Here is an 18,175-nt window from a genome sequence, read left to right on the forward strand (position 1 = left end):
TAAGGGACCACCACCTGCCTGTCTCCAACCTCCTTTCATCTACTTGTAAAGAAGAGAGATAAGGTCTGGCGTGCTTTAAGTTATCTGTAATACTGTGTTCTCACTGTCATTCACTTCAGATTTTCTAGATAAAAAGACGTGAGAAACTTCATGAAAATATTTTGAACTCTGCAATTAATCTAAAACAATGTTGAGAACAACATGGTCTTGAGATAATAACAAAAAATCGACTCTAGCAGGAAGCATTCAATTCCTGTTTCTTAGTCTAGTATTCTTTCTGACTGAGACTTCAGGAATATAAAACTGATAGCTTGGGGCTTTATTGTCTGATGAAATGAGTCTGAGCTAATTGTTACAGGCACATCTGAAGCTACTTGAGTGTCTTGTTCAGAATTTTCAATTCAGAAACGAGCTGGCAGTGGTACAGTGGGTTCTGCCTGAAACTGTCTGAGGTATCCAGATAAAACTAGAAAATCACTAGGACCAGAGCTGGCTAGAATGGACAAAGACTTTTTAGCAGGGGGATTAGCAGATAAAAGAGGAATAAAATAAGACTTCTAAGGATACAGGCTTCCTGTTAAAGGTCCTGAAAGTGATGTCTGGTGAGACTGCACAAGTGAAATTATTTGGGTTTAGTTTTTTAGGCGTTTTTGTCTTCTGTAATAATGTCTTGTGTATGTTTGAGTAATACAGATTACTGCTGTGATATAAGCATTAAAAAGGGCATTTATATATTACAAATTCTACACTCTAAATTGCAATTTTGAAAAACAGTACCCTATTTTATTGAATAGACCTTTTGCTAATAAGTATCTTGCATTTACATTCTGCCATTTTCCAGAATTTTCTCACCATCTGGTAGTGAACTTGACTAAAGTTGAAGGGGTCTGAAAGTCCAGTTTTAAAGGAAGAAAAGAGAAGCCTACCTGGAAGTAGAGAATCTCTCTCCTCACCCTGCAGAGATTCTATCCCCACTTGCTCCTGAGCTTTCCCTTTTGAGAGCTGTGTTCTGGTATTTAGCTGATGGCTTAGTTAGAAAATGGAATGGGTGATTATGTAAGTATGTGGGATAGCAATCCCCAAAGACTTGCAGGACTTAAGGATGTGTCTTAAGAATAGCAGCTGGGTTGTGGAGGTGGATGTTGGGCCACGTGCAGGTCTGTAAATGCCCTGTCCATGCTGTGGGTTGAACAGCTCTGTTTGCAGGTAGGTGCTTACTCCTGTAAGTCTCTATTTAACGAGATGGGATTACCTTCAGATTTCTCATTAAATCCAAGAACCTGGGGAGTTGATTGTGGTTTTTATTATTCCTGTAGAACATGTACTTGTGTTCCCAGTTGATTAATACTCACAATCCTTTCTATTAATAACTGTTGTTGGAACAACATGCAGAACACATGAATTCAAAATAAAATATTGTTAAGTTTCTAAGCTAAATTTTAAAATCTCACGTGATCACTATTCATAAATGGTGCTAACAGTCATATCTTCAATTATATATTAATCCAAAGTATATGTAATGGTACATTAAACTTCTAAAAAGTATGTACTACAGTAATGATTATATCTAAAATTGTTTAATTGAGGTGTTCAATCTACAGAAAGTAAAGCTTTTTGCAATGCATTTTTTACTTTTGTCCTGCACTTTTAGGAGGAAAGTGAAGGTATGATTGGAAGTTACAAGTTAACTATTAAAGGAAGCCAGAGAACCCCCTCATTGTAAATGGCTGGTTTGATTTGGTGTGGAAAGTTCTGAGTGGCCTTAGCATGGAACAGCATTAAAGTAAAGAAGTTACCCTGTCAGTTCTGAAGTTACATTATCTGAAGTGTCTAAGGGGCTGAAAGTCAAATTCAGACTTCAAACAGACTAATATCTAAGCAATGCACTCACTAAAGACAGCTTTTAATTTGAAGGCATTTAACTCCATTGTATCAGATACACGGTAAATTCCAGATTGTGCTGGAATGTGGACTTGCAGCAGCTGCTGGCAGCACATACACCTGGGCTGGGGATAAGCTGATTTGGTTTGTTCTGAGTCCTATGTCAGAAATACCCTTTCACCAGAGCTGTTTGTCTGCAATCCCTCTTAGAAGGGATTCTGTCTCCTGTCGAAAGCAATGATTGCACCTGCAGGGAGCCTGAGTTCAGGTGTTCATTTTCTGAAGGTGAGAAATTCTGGCACCTGAAGGCTGTGTCCTTTGCAGGGAAAGACACAGGCCTGGGTTTTCTCCTGGCTGGCACCCTGAGGTCTCACAGTCCTGAGCCTGAAGAGTTGTGCACTCTGGGATCTGAAGATTAGTTTGCCATCAGGCTTCAAGGAAGCTGCTTGGAACTGACTGCCCTGAAACACTGAAGAAAAGGGGAATATTGATTAATGCAACCTACAGCTGATCTTGCTTCAGCAACAGAGGATATGGTCCAAAAATATTTTCCCTACCTTCCAGGCTGTGTTCTTGGAAAGAAATGTGTGTTGGGTCAGGAGAATGCCCCAGATAACTGAGTCGATAATATGGGCATTTAAGGATTTGTGCAGGATGTTTTAGCAGCTTCAGAAGGATAGAGCTTGCTACAGCTGAGGGGAGGTGGCTTTGCTTGTCTCCACTCCCATCATGGACAGCCTGCACCTTCCTATGGAAAATGAAATTGTACCTTCTTTACAGTGTTCTCGAAATACAGAGCTTCTTAGTTCCTAAAATCCAGCAAAGGTGAGGAGAAGATTATCCAACAGGATAATCTATTGCAAAGCTAGGATCACATTCGGTTGTGCCCCCATCACTGTCCTGTGTTCTCATCATTTGTTTTGCCATAAAGCTGTTAACAGTAGGGGCAAATTAATTTGGTGTTTTGGAGTTCAAGTGCTGACTTGGTTGGGTCGTGGAAGTCTTACTGTAAAGAAGCTAAAAATAAAATTACACCTTAACCCCAGGTTTTGTTGCATTGATGGGACTATTTATGTGTGAGCAAGATATGGCAAAACTGAGATTTATTTTTGGCTGGTAGTGTGACTGAATGGGAGGTGCTGGTCCTTTTAGCTTTCTTGATAAAGCAATTGTGTTGGTGAGCCAAAGGCCATGACTCTGATAACTCCTGAGGGTGGGTATTCGAGTGTTTCAGCAGTTAATTGCTACCCATGGCCCTTAAAGTCTGGCTTGTAACTCTTTTGTTGTGCTTTTGTTAAGCACATATCACTGTTTTGTAAAACCAGCCTTTCTGTTCTGTGACTCGAACTTCCTTCAGGCTGGGACTGGTAAACACACTGTCAAAGTGAAGCATCTTTGTCTCTTAGGATGGTTTCTTCAGATGCTGTAGTGCCTTAGGAGATGCTTACACAAAGCTGTCATTATTAGAAGATGTTTTCATGAGGGAAGGATGTGTTTCCTCAAGCGTTTTAGAAGCTGCATGCTCCTTTTTTTACCATTCTTGTGGTTTAAATTGGAAGGAGCACCGATTAAACTTGACGGTTTTATTTCAGATAAAGAATGATTCATCAGTTTCTGAGAATTTCAGTTATGGTGGAGCTGCCTAGGCAGTGATAGCCAAAGTCCACCAAGTGCTTTTTCTTGGCAATGTAGTCTAAACCAATAGGAGATACTATTATTATTATTTCTGTGTGAAAAAATACTGATCAAATGTTTCCAGTTGTGGAATTTCCAGCATGAGGAAGATGTAGACATACTGGATGGATGTTACAGAGATGAAGGTATGGGAGCCTGTCTGCTCTGAAGGAAGGCCAAGGGAGCCGTGCCTCTTGAGCTGGAGAAGGCTCAGGTGGATCTGAGCAGTGTGTGTGAACCCCTGAGGACAGGATGCAAACAGGGCTGATCCAGGCTCTTTGCAGTGATGCCAAGTACCAGGAGCAGAGGCCACAGGCATCAACTGAAACACAGGAGGTTTCCTCTGAACATCAGGAAATGCTTTTTTACTGTGGCAGTGATACCACAGGGTGCCTAGGGAGATAGTGCAGTCTCTCTCTTTCCTTGGAGATACTAAAAGCTGCATGGACATGGTCCTGGGTGGAGCTGGCCCTGCTTGAGCCAGGGCTGGCTTGGAAAAGATGACCTCCAGAGGTTCTATCCAACCTCCTCCAATCCGTGATTCTGTGAACGTCTATTGAAGTGTATACTAATGCTTCTGATGCAGTGTGGGAATGCAGGATTGGGGAATGAAGGTGATTAAAAATGCAGTTTCTGAACTGTGAGCTTAATGGAGGTGGGGTGGGGCAGGAAGGAGAAAAGTCAAACTAACAACCCAATGGAAAAGATAATCCTATTTTAATAGAAGGACTTTACTATGAAAACAATTACTATTTTCATGAGGGATTCTTTCACATTACAACTTTATTTACATATATTGAATGATTGCTTGCTCTTACTGCAGAAGCCTCTGTTAGACTTCCTCTGACTTTTTTTTTTTTAAGATGTATATTGAACTTGGATCCTGAAAAGTACAAGGCTCCCTCAGGTGGTTGCTGAAATATTTGTCCAAGGGTGATGCTCTAAGAGCTCTTTGTAACCTTACTTGTAAAGGCTTTTTTTCCTTTGTACTTGCCTTCAGATTTCTCAACAAAGCCCATTTTCATGCTGCTGTTTTTATTTTTAAGGTTCAGTGAAAGACACCGGACTGCTCACTGGTCTGCTGTGTTGTCTTTAATTTTTATATGTTAATTCTGGAACTGAAGCTTTCTGCTGATGCTTTGACTGAAGCAGATAATTGAAATGTGTCTGTTCAGTGTTCCTTTTAAACAAAGAGGAGCCAGTGTGTCTGCTGCCATGTGTGAAATGTTTCTTCGGTTCCCTTTTCCTACAGGCTAATTCAAGATGATGCTCTGGGAGTCTCTAGGCAGGCTTTGTGTCTGCAGGGGAAGAAAGATACATTCCTTTTGACTTGAGTTTTAAGCATCTAGATTGTGAAGTCAGAATCTCTTTGTTCATATGACATCACCAAAGCCTCTAGGTGTTGAGTCATCATTATATTTAGAGGGTGGCACACTTCTTTTTAGTCTAATGTTAGTATTTAAGCCTGGACCCAGTGGAAGGTCACCCTAGCAAAGATGAAGTCAGGCTCCAAGGCTGGAAAGGAATGCAGGCTTCACTCTGCTTTCCTGGTACACTTGGTGTTGCTTTGTTTTACTTTCAGTTTTTCTACCTTTTAAGGTTGGTGGTGGTTGATATGATAACATTATCAGAAGCTGCCACTTGAAGCAGACTGTGCCTCATGCTGTGGAATCTACCTACTTTTCTTTTTTCTGCTTTATAAATGGGATCAATGTTACTCCCTGCATTCTGTGGAAATGGAAGTGTTTCTTTACTCTGTGCATCTAATAAAAATACAGAGAGCTTGCAAAGAGAGGCTGGAGGAGCAGTGTCCTTCATGAATCACAGCTGCCCCCTGGGAATCCTATTTTGCACTTTTCCCTTGGGTGCTGGTTTACAGACAGCCAAGCACTGCTTTTTTTGTATAATCATGGAAGCACTAAAATAAAGCTTTAGGAGGCTGTTCTTGCTTTAAGAAATATGCAATCTAAAGTTCTTTTTCCATTGCATTTTTTTTCTGTAACTAACTTCAAATACTTTTCCTATGAACCATCTCTGAGCAGACAGTGTTTTGTCTGAAAACACCTGTGATCTTCCATGCTCTGCATCTGATATTCCATCTGACTGCTGGAGTGGTAAGCCTGATTTTTTCAGCCTCATTGTACAAGTTCTCTCTACAACTGGAAAAAGCTGTTGCTATTTGGCCTTAAAATGGTGTTAAACCAAAGGGAGGGTAGGTTGACATTTTTTATTAAGAAGAAATTCTTTACTGTGAGGGTGGTGAGGCCCTGGCACAGGATCTGCAGAGAAGCTGTGAATGCCCCATGCCTGGAAGTGTTCAAGGCCAGCTTGCCTGGAGCTTGGAGCAATCTGGTCTAGGGGAAGGTATCCCTGGCCATGGCAGGAATGGAACTAGATGATCTTTTTAGATCCCTTCCAACCCAAACTATTCTGTGATTCTATAATAAATAATACTCATTCATAAACCTCTCTTGTACCCCATGGTGTAGCTGCTGAACCCTGTGTTGGCACATGGAATGGGATGTGGTGTCACAGCTCCTCCCTGTAGCTGTTGTTCCTGTGCTTTGCTCACAGGTCAGGTATGAGTTCTGTTGAGGAGCTCTCATAAAAAAAGCAGTAACTTCATGAAGTTGGAAGTACTGTAGCATGTGAACTCTCTAAACATGACTGGCAGTAAGATTCACAAAGTATCTCAGTGTCTGGAACTCCCTAGGTCTCAAGACACAGCAACCATAAGGAACTGAGGTTTTACTGGAGAAGAGGCAGCAGGGAAGTTCACCTTCATTGACATTTTGAGTTCTGTTGAGTATTCATTCTGGTTCAGAGGCAGAAGATGAGTTAATTTTGATTGGTGTGTTTTGCATATTCAGAATGTCAATGCATATTTATAAGGAGATGATTTAAGGCTGCTCTTGTAGCTCTTAACAAGACAACTTGCATTTATGTATGTATATAGGGTTTGATGTTAATTTCCTCTGAGGTGATCTGCAGAATTTCCAAAGGAGCTGTAAGGAGTTGTCAGTCTAGTTTAGGCATTCCTTCCATCTTCTCTTGGGTTGTTCTGGAGATTATGCTGTTGGCATGCAGGAATTACCCAGCTCTGAATATTCCTCAATTGCATCAATGTTCAGTCCTGCTCTGAAAATGTGGTTTTGTTTTTGTAGTGGTGCTGGTGTTTTTTGCCTTTTAAACAAAAAAACCCTTCAACCAACCAAAAAGTTAGTAGCAAGTATTTTTGGGCCTGAAAGGCCACTGTCTGTCATGTGGATGCAGTCTAATAATTGTTACAGTACTTGAGGTTATTTTCCCATCCATGCACAGTGTTCTTGGTAGCACAAATGCCCCTGTTTCAATGGGAGAACGTGCCTGGCAAAAGACCAACTGGGTTAAAGGTAGGCTTGTATTCCTTGCAGCTGAAATCTGAAGTAGTGCTTCAAAGCATTTAACTATACTAGTTGTTTGTAAATTACAAAAATAACCTGATTAATGTTCTTTCCAGAACACACAAGACAGCAGTTACTTGTCTGCTTTTTAAATTTGGAAACATACTTTTTTCCTTAAGAGCAACTATGGAAAAATTCTTCTAGTGTTGGCTTTCCGTGGCTCTGTTCTGCTCTGCAGTCTAGAGGGAACGTGTTATCTCAAACCAGGGTGGGTGGGAAATCTTTCCTGGGAAAGGACCATTCAGGGTATTTCCATTTGTTTTTTTTTTTTTTTTTTTTTTAAACAGGAATATAATTTTCTTACTAGTTCTACTAAAATACAGACTTTTGAATAATGAGATGTTTTAACAAAGGTGTTAGAAATCCATGCCAAGATTTATGAGGGCATTCTGTCATACATAAAGGCTCGGGGAGCCATAGGGAATTGCAAGGTCTTGTGTGTAAGTCAGTAAAAAATCATCCTCTTAATTACTGCTTTCTCCAGCACAGTGGCCACTGTAGGATAAACTGTGGGTAGGTCTGATTTAGATATCCCTAAACACCGTACAAATTTAGGTTAAGATTCCACTTGGCAGTTGTCTGTCTCCTGTTATAAGTTGAACTAAATTCCCGGGCTCAAATGCCTTTTGATCTTTGAGGAAGTTGGATGTGGCCTGGAACACTGAGGCTGGTGTGACTTTCCTCTGAGCTCCACCAGGGTTAGCTGGAACAGGGGGTCAGCCAGGGACTTCTGCTGACAGTTCTGGTGTTGGTAGAGTTTTCCTTCTGATTATCCTTCTTGAAAATACTGGAGTTTGACTGCATGTACACAGAATATTGAGCCTTTCTTCTCCAGGATGATAGCAGAATATATTGTTTTCTGGAATGATAAAATTTATTGCAACTGGTGATACTTGCTATTCTTGAGCAGTGTTTTCCTGTTTAGGTTTTTTCCCCTTTTTTTTTCTTGTCTGGAAATCTAAGGCATGGCATGTTTTTTATAAAGCAATAAAAGCTAAGATGATAAGATAGATAGCAGGTCACACTTGAAATAAGCCACAATCATGAACTGTGCAGGAACTTCCTTGGGTCTCATTGAAACTGATGCTGGCACATTGCATATTAAAGGAAGAAGTCAACCCTTCTGGTATCTGCTGACACAAGCAAGAGCTTCAGCTCCCAAAGGGAAAAGCTGCCTTTATGTAATTTATAGAAAAGTCTCTGGTTTGTTCCACTAAGTAGTTCTTATCAGCAAATATCTGCTAATAATCAAACAAAGTTTTGCCCTTCTCCCTCCAGCAAACTGTCATTCTGAAGTCAACAAAAATCCTGTTTTTCTAGCTGATAGTAATCAAAAAGTGCAGTAAAGCCATTCTAATATGGTTAGGGCAGCAGCTGTTCTTTATTTTAATAGCATCAGAGGTCCTAATCCAACCACAAGTTCTGATATCAGTTTTCTGGCCCAAGGAAAAGGCTGCTAAATGAAGGTCAGCCTTCATTAGCAGTGCATAAAGACACCACATTTACAGAAGCAACCTTATAATCACATTCAAAACCTTAAGTTTTTATTTAAGGGAATTTCTCAAATATTTCATACAAAATGTATGTTAACACTGTGCAAGAGTTAAATGCAATTAGTAGACTAATGGTTAATAGAGATGGGTAAAAAATGCTACTTGGAGAGGAATATTGTCTTAGAAAATGCGGGATATGGGGAGGTTGTGTGAGAATACAGTGGAGAAGGGAGAGATAGCAGCTTTAAGATTTTGACATTAATTAAGACAGAATCTGCAACAGATTTGAGCACGAAGGTGAGATACCATCATTGAATCAAGATGATATGAATTATCAATTAATTCTGTGCATTTGAAAAGATGTTTTCTTCTGTGCCAGATGAATTCCTGATTCTTTTCCAGCTGATGCAAATTTTAGCATTTGCTGCAGAAGTGCAAAGATTTCTCCATGGTTTTGTTCTCAGGTCCTATCCTGGTGCAACAAGATCTGCTAATACCATTCCACCAGTGAGGATTTTATTTGAATTCTCAGTTTCCTGTGTAGTGTGTGTATATGTACTTTTAAAAATTGTCTTGGTTTAATGTGATTACTTTTAGGTTATTTTCTCCTAATTCGATTGCATTTTCTGGACACTCTACCCTACTTAAGTTATTTAACTTTTGTACTGAGCTTTGAAACTTAATCCAGAAGCAGAGGCATTGCAGATATGGTAGATGTAATGTGTTTGTATCAGAGGGATAAGAGAAGCCTTCCATGTGACAGGGACTAATGAGCTGGAAGTTGACAGTAAAATGGGGAAAAAAATACAGTACCTCTGGCAAGAGAGTAATGAAAGCAGGTCTTGCACTGCAGCAGGGTGGCCTCAAGTCTGTGTGTTGGCTTTACCTGGCCTTGTGGTGAGTTAAAAAAGCAGAAAGACATTGTAAGACTGTAGCATGCAGAATGTAGAAAATTTCCATTTCATATACTGGAACCACTATTGGGGAGAAGTCTGATGGTTTCATCCCTGTGTTTCCACTATGTGGCTGCCTTACAAGGGAAGGACAAGCTGGGAACTTCAGAAGATGCTGAGGAAATTCCAGCCCTGAATGGGGGGAGGGGGGATGTCCCTTGTGTTAAGGCCTCGATATCAGACTGGTGTGTACCATGGCCTCACTTATAAAAGACATGATGAAGTCAACAAATACATGTCTCTTCCATTTTTATTCTTCATTACTCTTTTGGATGCTGATTTTTTTTTCTATTTCTTCTTGAAAGCTTTTGTTTGTGGGGTTTTTTGGTATTTTTTCTTTGTAAACAGCTGGATATTGTGGTGTCTCTGACTGAAAGCAAAGTCAGTTCACTCGGGCTGAAATAGCAGCAGTCTTGAAGAGAAGGGAATGGGTATTTCACATGGCTGAGGTTGTGTTGCATTGAACCACAGGGCCATCTGAACCAGCCTTCTGCCAATTTGGGGACTGGGCTTATTTTTACTTGATTTTCTTTGAGTTCCTGGAACAGGGCCATTTACAGACTGAGAGCCCTTCACAGCCCAGAGGCTGCCTCCTGCATGATACCAAACACTTTTCATGTACATCAACAAGTTGGCCCTGCTTGCTTTCATTTTTTTGTCTTTGCAAAGCTTCTGTGTGGATTCTCCCAGGAATGTTTCCTTAACAAGCAGAGACCCAATTTGGGATATATAATATTAGATACTTAAATGAGCAACTTCTGGACCCATTCAGTTCTTACATACTGGTGATCCTGTTCCTCTGAATAAATGTGTAGGGCTGCTTCAAACTGTCTGACTTGAGGGATTTGGTCATAGACATTTCCAAATTCCTTCAAAGTCTTCTGCTGTCAACAGGAGCTTTGGAAATATATCAGAGAATGCTGATATGTTGTCCTTCCTTCCTGTGTCCTTCTGGAAATCCCTTTATCTTTTGCATCTTTAACTACAAATCTTCCTTTCAGGTATTTCTTTACCTGGTGTCTATTCCACACCTGCTGTGTGCTCTGTGATGCAGCTCCTCTTGTGATTGCTCCTCTTTGCCTCACAGTTAAGAGGGAGAAACACACAGCACAAATGGTATACAAGTGTTTCTTAGGAATACAATCTGTCTTCCTGGTTTTATATTCCAGTTTCAAATGATTTAAATAAAAAAGCTTATACCTTTTAATAAGTATTTCCCCCAAAAAATTGTTTTATTGTCTTAATCCATCACTCTTAAAGTTCTTAATGGAAGTTTTCTGACTCCCTGTTGGTTTGTGACCTACATATAGCACATGCAATTTGTCCTGTGCATGTATTTAGATTTTGAGAAGTTTTTTGGTGGAACTGTCACGTCCTGAAGCACAGTTCTGATTATCTATTCAGAACCCTGCTGCATCAGAGTCTTTCTGTTAATCTGAAATGTATGATGTGATTGACGCTGTGTGGTGACAACAAAAGCAACTGCTTAAAATAGCTGGTCCAAGCTACGTGTCTATATTCCATGTGTTTTACTTTAAGTCTAAGAATAAAATCCTTATCTGATATTTGTCAGTCTTGAAACAGGAGGAGATGGATGTACACCTTATGAGTAGCTTGAGTGAAGATGAGATTTTTCCATGTCTTCCATTCCCAGCACAACCTTGTATTTTTCCAGGCTGTTCTTTCTCTAACTGACAGGAGGAAGAAGAAAAAAAAGTGTTGCACAGATCTTCACTTGATATAAGAATTATTTTTGTGTAAAAACCAGCTACTTTCTAGTGGTATAACTGAAGGGCAGAAGGAATGATGGAGTTTGAATGTGCACAGTAACAGGCACTTGATTTTCAGAAAAATCTTTATAAGATGAAAGTCTTGTGAAGACAGTGACATTTTTAGAATTTTAGGTGGTTTATGTATGAAAATATGCAGTATAGAGTTTTTGGATAGTCCAATCTCCTTGAAAAATGTCTTGCTTTTTCTTCTACATTAGCAGTTAATGCCCTCCCTGCCTTATGTTGTTATTGAGGGACCTTGAGCTATCCTTTATCCACATTGTTGTAGCATGACTGCTGTTAACCTCAAACCTAAAAAACATGGGTTGTATCAGTATTGTGATACTGATTTTTTAAGAGAATTTTAGGTTCTTTCTAATGCCTTCTGGTTTTTGACCTGTTGTCACCTGTATGTTGATTTTGTTTTTCTTTTTTATTTTTTGAGGTTGTATCTTAGGTGTGTGTTCGGCAAGGTGAAAAGTATTTGCAACTGGCATTCTTGCACAGAAACTGATGTAAAAACTGGGATAAAAACACTGATATTGTGGAGTTTGAGATTCAAATTGTGAAAGTGAAAAGCACTGTTCCACTTCTTTCTGATGTCTCCTTGCCCTGATGATCATGCAGCAGGTCACCTTGGTAGTGAAGGTAAACTTAATTTATACACTCTTAGACCACTTACACGGTGTAAGGGAAAATCCTGGCTGGTACAGAAAGAAATCCCAGGCTTTTGTGAATAACCCAGCCAGTGTGTAAGTTGAAGGCATCAGGGTGTGTGTGCTCTGGTTCGTGGGTGCCATCTGCTGACTCCTCCCTGCACCCACAGCACTTGCTGTTGGAAGAGGGAAAGGACATGTTAAGGAATGCAGTTTTAAATACACCACCACTGGAATATTAAGTACAAAATGCACTTTTTGATCCTTGCTAGATTTGTGGATTTAGAACAAGTGTTCACCCTAAATGTGTTTGTTTCATTTCAGCACTGCAAAATAGTTTCACAGAGGAATTGTTATTACTATCAGATTTTTTTCTGCAGTGTCTTTGCTTATGGTGGACCTAGATCTTAATTTACACAGTGTATTGTGGCTCAGCACCTGAACTCAGCTTCTAGCATTTTATCTTCAACATTTTTGAAGTCTTTCCTCATTCCATGTGTTTATTTCATCTATGGTATCCTGTATATAGCTAGGAAGTCAGACTGAAATAATTTCTATATTGTGCTTGCTTGGAAACCTGGTAAAAAATCTTCTGTTGTCCTTTGTGGCCATACAAGCAGCACTACCAGGTAAAGTGGTATAAATACACCTATTTACATTACACCTGATTTAGTACCAAAGCTGGGAGAAGGGGCAAACTGGAGGAGAACAGTTTAGCTGGACCCTAGAGTAGTTAAGAGCCTACTTATTAAATTGGTTTTAAAGGAAGCTTCTCTTTTTTCTTAGTCATAGTTTTCTTTAAAACCTAAAATAGATTTATTGCTTTGAGTCACTCAAGTGAATGTTGGTATCTACTGAGAAGGAATTCAATCCTAATAAATATGACATGTGTAATGCCATCGTCATGGGCTGCTGTAAATCAAATCTTGTTCTGGCAAGGGCTCCATCACTATGATGTGAGATTCCAGCTAATCCTCAGTCATGGAGCAGCTTTGCTCTCCATGCTGTGGAGAGGAAGCATAACCAAATGATTGTTGGTCTGTTTAGAACTTGGGACCCAAATTATGTACAGGTTTATCTTTCTCTCCTGACTAGGACTCCATTCCAGTTCCACCTGCTGTAGCTGGATGTTGTTGGGAATAAATGGAGTCACAGAGCAATTAAGGTTGGGGAAGATCTCTGTGATTATGGAGCCCAACCATTAACACAGCACTGCCATGGGCACCACTAATCCACGTCCCCAAATGCCACATCCACCCTCTTTTTGAGCACTTCCAGGGAGGGTGATTCCACCAATTCCCTGGGCAGTCTGTTCCAGTGCCTGGCAACCCTTCCACTGAAGAAATGTTTCCTAATATCCAATCCAAACCTTTTCTGGAGCAACTTGTAGCTATTTTCACTCATCCTGTTGCTTCTTACCCAGGAGAAGAGACCACCTCTGTCAGGCACTTGTACAGAGCAAATGTATCCCAGGAATGATCTAAGGCACTTAAGCCTGGCTTTTACAGGGAGCCCCTCGTCTTTTTTTTTTTTTTTTTTTTTTTTCTTTTTGGCAAAGTAAAGGAGGAGTAGTACTGTTGCATTAAGATGATTAAAATCTGATCCATGTTTATGCATATTTATTGTCTTTTTTGGCAAAGCCCTACTGAAGTATATAGGATTATTTGAAAGCAAGGTGATGCATAAGGTAGATAAAGTTTCATCCTGGTTTAGATGAATGGAATCAGCTAAAATATGTAGTAGTAACTTATTTAAATACATTTACAGTGGTTTTTTTTAGCAAAATGAGAAGATTGAGTACTTGTGCTTTTCATAGCACAGCCTTGCTAAGGAGACTGTTTTTGGTAAAAATAACTTGATAAAAAGCTCTACTTTTAACTTTGAATCTTCTAATTTAAGAATATATCACTTGTGCCTTCTCCACTTGACTGCTAAGGGGTGGAGAGAAGTCTTTGGTATTCTTATCTTTATGGGGGAGGTGGAATGTCCTCCAGATATGCACAGAAATACTTAGCAGAGCTAATTGGTGCCTAATGTCTAATGTGAAAAGGTAGTTAATGAATGAACTGAAGAGAATGCTTCCTGAAATATTTGAATACATCAGTAGTTTTAAATGCATAAAACATAAGGAAAGAAAAAGTATAATTTTCATTGTGAATAGAAGGACTGATCTCTTAGTGGTTATTGATTATCTTAAGTGTTAGGACTGTGATGCTTGTTAGTACAGTGCCTAATAATACAGTGTCCTAGACCCTAGAGGAATAAAGACAACCAAAATGAATAATGTAACACTAGAGATGCCAGGAACAGGTTTTTTTAGGTAGATATGACTCATGTCCCTCTAATACCTTAAGTAATCTCATGTCATTTATGCGACTTGGACTTTTCAATGAATCCTAAGCCAGAACACTTAATTATTAACTTCCTGCTCTAAGGTAATAACTCAAAATGTTTCTGCTGTGTGTAGGAAAAAAATTAGCACAATATGTTTGCGTGAACTGAGTGTGATGATTACTTTTTTTCTGTATTTTGAGTAAGAGCAGATAATAAACCTTCCTACCAGTTGATTATTTTTTTTTTTGCTGTTTGTTTTTCTGTGTTGCAGATGCATGTAATGTGGGTGCAACTTCAGGAAAATAATTCTGATAGGGAAGCTCACTGTGATTTTCTTGGACTAGTAGAACAGCCAATAATTTTAAGAACAGCAGTAGGAAGTCTACTTGCTAGATTTCAAACAAACGAGTTACTGGAGCAGTTTAGGCAACTCAGACTGGGCACAAGAAATTTTTTAGATAGAGAGACAACTCATCATTGAGCTACTGTTAGCAAGAGCTAACAGTTTTATTTGCAAAACAATTTTCTATAACTGGAATTCAACCCTGTATAACAATGGTGGAAGAGCTTGTAGGCCAACTAGGTAAAGAATGGCTTTGTATGCTCAGAAGCCATTGTGATGAGTTATATTGTAATTGAAAGTTTGGGTAAATGCAGTGAGTTATTTAAAATTGCTTATAGTGATATTTAAGTGGCAGTCGAGTCGACAGAGATTTGTCATACAAAAGAGAGACTCTTCTCTAAGCTCTTGGCAATGCAAAGTGTATTGTATTATTTAACTTTGAATTTAACTTCTCTCTCTACTTCAGGTTTTTTGAATCTACAAGTAAGCAGACCTCCCTGCTTTTCCTCATGCACATTATAATTAAAAACCTGTAATGATGTCTGAAGCCAACACACTCCTTTTTGAGTCTGAGAATGGTAACATGTGCCCATTTGCCTGAGTAGAATGGGAAGTGTTTTATTTGGTGCATCCACGTGTCAGGCTAAGGGATGCTTTGTCCTCATCTGGAGTGTTTGTTCCCTCAGTTACTACTGCTGTCCTGAGCAATTCAGTTCCTGCATTGTGTCTTCATGGGATCACAGACACATGGGTTGGAAGGGATCTCTGGAGGCCATCTGGTCCAGCCTCTGCCTCCAAGTTTAGGACTGTTGCCCACAGTAGCTGAGATCAACTCTGACCTTTTCATCAGCTCTTGAAAACCTCCATGTTACTCCACAGCCTCTCTCGGCAGATGACATCTGTATTACCCTTTTACCCTTCAAGTGATTTTTTTTTTTTTTTTTTTACACAGAAGTCTTTTCCCCTTCTTTACTATTTTACTATCATTTGCACTTTCAGCCCATTTGCAATTTGCCTTGTTGCCCAGAGTGCTTAGGGAGATACTGTGCAGTCTGTGCCCTGATACTGACCTTTGTGATGTTCACCTGTTATTTTTTGTCAAATGGATGTTGAACACTTGATAATTAGTGTTCCAGCCCGTCAGTTCAGCAAGTTCTCAGCTCCTTTTAACAGTCTGATCATGCAGCCCATACTTCCTCAACTCAAAAATGAAATCGTTGGGTCAGAATTTAGGTAAGTCGATCTTAATCCAAGCTCTTTAAAGTGCTTAAGAAACAGGTGATATTTGCATAATATTTGAATGCTTAGTATTAGTATGTTATTTCTTTTGTCTGTGGTTTGGTTTGGGTTTTGTTGTTTTGTTCTTTTTTTAATGTCTGAGAGTGATTGACAGAGCTCAGTTTGCCTTCTCTGAGCTACTGGACCCTGAAACTGCTGCTGAACAGCCAAAGAGATATTGTTTCTTTCCTTGGAAACAGCTGAGCCCTGGGAGAGAAGCAGGCTTCCAGAGCAGGAAATAGCAGGGGAGGAGAAAGGTGAAGAGGAAGAAACCTGCAGTGCAACAGAGTTTTGGTAAGACAGAAGCACAAGCTGCAGAGACACTGGAAAGGGACTTCCCAGGGAATCAGACAACACGTTGAGTTTCCTGCAGTGCAGGAAGCCACTTTATTGCTGGATGGAAAGCTCCCCACAGGGCAGCCCTTCTATCTCTGAGGATGCAGCAGACAGGGGTAAATCTGCTCCCAGCTGTGTTTCATTTCTATTTTCTCACCATGAGGCTTCTGTATTTTAATATGTTCAGATTCAGTCACAGGTAACTGCATTGTGTGCTACGACAGCAGGAGCAGAGCCAGCAGCTGAAGGAAGGGATTTATTTTATTTACTGGTGAAACAACATCTGGGATAGCACGTCCTATTTTGGGCTTCTGTACACAAAAAGAAGATGTAGACAAGCAGGGGAGGGTCTTTATGTGGGGCTGGGTTTCTTCAGCCTAAAGGAGAAGAATAAGATTTTGGAGGGACCTAATTGTCCCCTGCCACCGAGTGAGTGTAGAGAATGGACAGCCAGACTTTTCTGGCACGTGCATCGTGTGTGAGAAGGCAGCAAACAAACCCAGTCAGAATTTCCCACCTCAAAACTTCCAAGGAAAAAACAGTTTTCACAGTGGATAAGCACTGAAGCAAGCTGCTAAAGGAGGCTGAGGGACCTCCATCCTTGGAAGATTTTCTTGGAAGTTGACTGAGCAGGACCCTGATCAATCTGATTTGACCTTGAAGCTCTCTGCCTTGAGTAGGAGGTTGTACCAGATGACCTCCAGAGGTCTCTTCCAAGGTAGATTATTCTGCTGGCCTATGAGACATATGTTTACATGGCAGTTTATTGGAATACCCTGGAAAGTAATGTGGGTTTAGGTACCTGTTTTTTGTTCTTTGACATTTGAAGGTCATTCAGCAAAGTCAGTAATTTCTTTATGCTGTGTTTCTCTTAGGGTTTTGTACAGCATTTAATCCTTCCATGTGAAAACTGACATCTGCTGAAGAAAACTGATTCACCGAGTCTGGTGTCAGCCTTTTTCTTGTCTGATTAGCAAATGTAGAATTTCCTTGTGTGTAACCTGCCATAGATGGAGTGTGGGTGGTTGCAGGCCTCTTAAAATCCTACTTTTTATTTGGACATATTCCTGGCCCTTCTGTGCATTGTTGTTACTACAAATCAGAAGTTTTCATAGTGTTCCTTCCTGCATAACTGGGAAGAAGTGGAAATTAGATCAGCATTCTGACACCAACCTTACCTTTTTTGCATTGATTAAATTTATTTTTTTCCACATAGTGGCCAAATGGCCTATGTTGAAGTTCTTACTTTCTGATAACCTCTGCTAAAGGAAGCTGTCTCTGGACTGAGATCTTGCCAGAGTAGGTCTGTTGTATTTGTGTGTGGATGTGCTGTTTCAGACTACTTTTTAACCTAGTTTGTGTTGTCTGGACTGAGCATGCCTGAAATGCTTCTTCCACTTCAATTTTGTTCCAAGAAATACAATTTGCACACTCAGCCTGAGCACTGGTGTGAAACAAAGTGTGATAGGTGAGAGTTGTCAGGAGGTTTGCTTCAAAAGCACAATCCTGGTCTGAACTAAATGCAAATATAGTTGCACCTTTAAAATACTGTTGTGTATGTGAAATGTATGGTAGTTGAAATTGTTCTTACCTGCTTGTGGAAACTTAAAACTTATTCCTGGGGCCATATGTAGCATGAGCCTAAGTCATATAAACTCTCTCAATCATTTTAAAAGAAAAACACATTTTTGGTAACGAGTGACTACCACATTACCGTGGATTGTATTCTGATCTTTACATGTCTGTATTGTGAAGCTACTGAACAGCCATCTGAAAATGTGTTGTGCTTAGCTGAATTTCAGATGTGGAGAGAGAGAATAAAGAGCAGAGAGAACAGAAAGGCAAATAATTGGAGAGGGGAAAAATGTTGAATGTAGAGTTTGGTTCATTCCTTATATTACAGTGTGAAATGTTAAATATATGGAAAGTCATGCCTGATGGACCTGATGATGGTCTGTGGTGATGACCTCAATGGATGAGGGCAGAGCAGTAGGTATCTTTATCCTGACTTT

The 18,175-nt window shown here is 39.9% G+C and overlaps 1 protein-coding gene across 2 annotated transcripts in view; it reads left to right on the top strand.

The window, feature by feature from the left end:
- Positions 1 to 18,175, top strand: part of RCAN2 (regulator of calcineurin 2) — an 83,450-nt gene that overhangs the window by 8,571 nt on the left and 56,704 nt on the right. The gene's annotated exons all lie outside the window — the stretch shown is intronic.

The sequence above is a fragment of the Sturnus vulgaris genome, chromosome 3 (genome assembly GCF_052056855.1).
Source record: "Sturnus vulgaris isolate bStuVul1 chromosome 3, bStuVul1.hap1, whole genome shotgun sequence".
NCBI lineage: Eukaryota > Metazoa > Chordata > Aves > Passeriformes > Sturnidae > Sturnus > Sturnus vulgaris.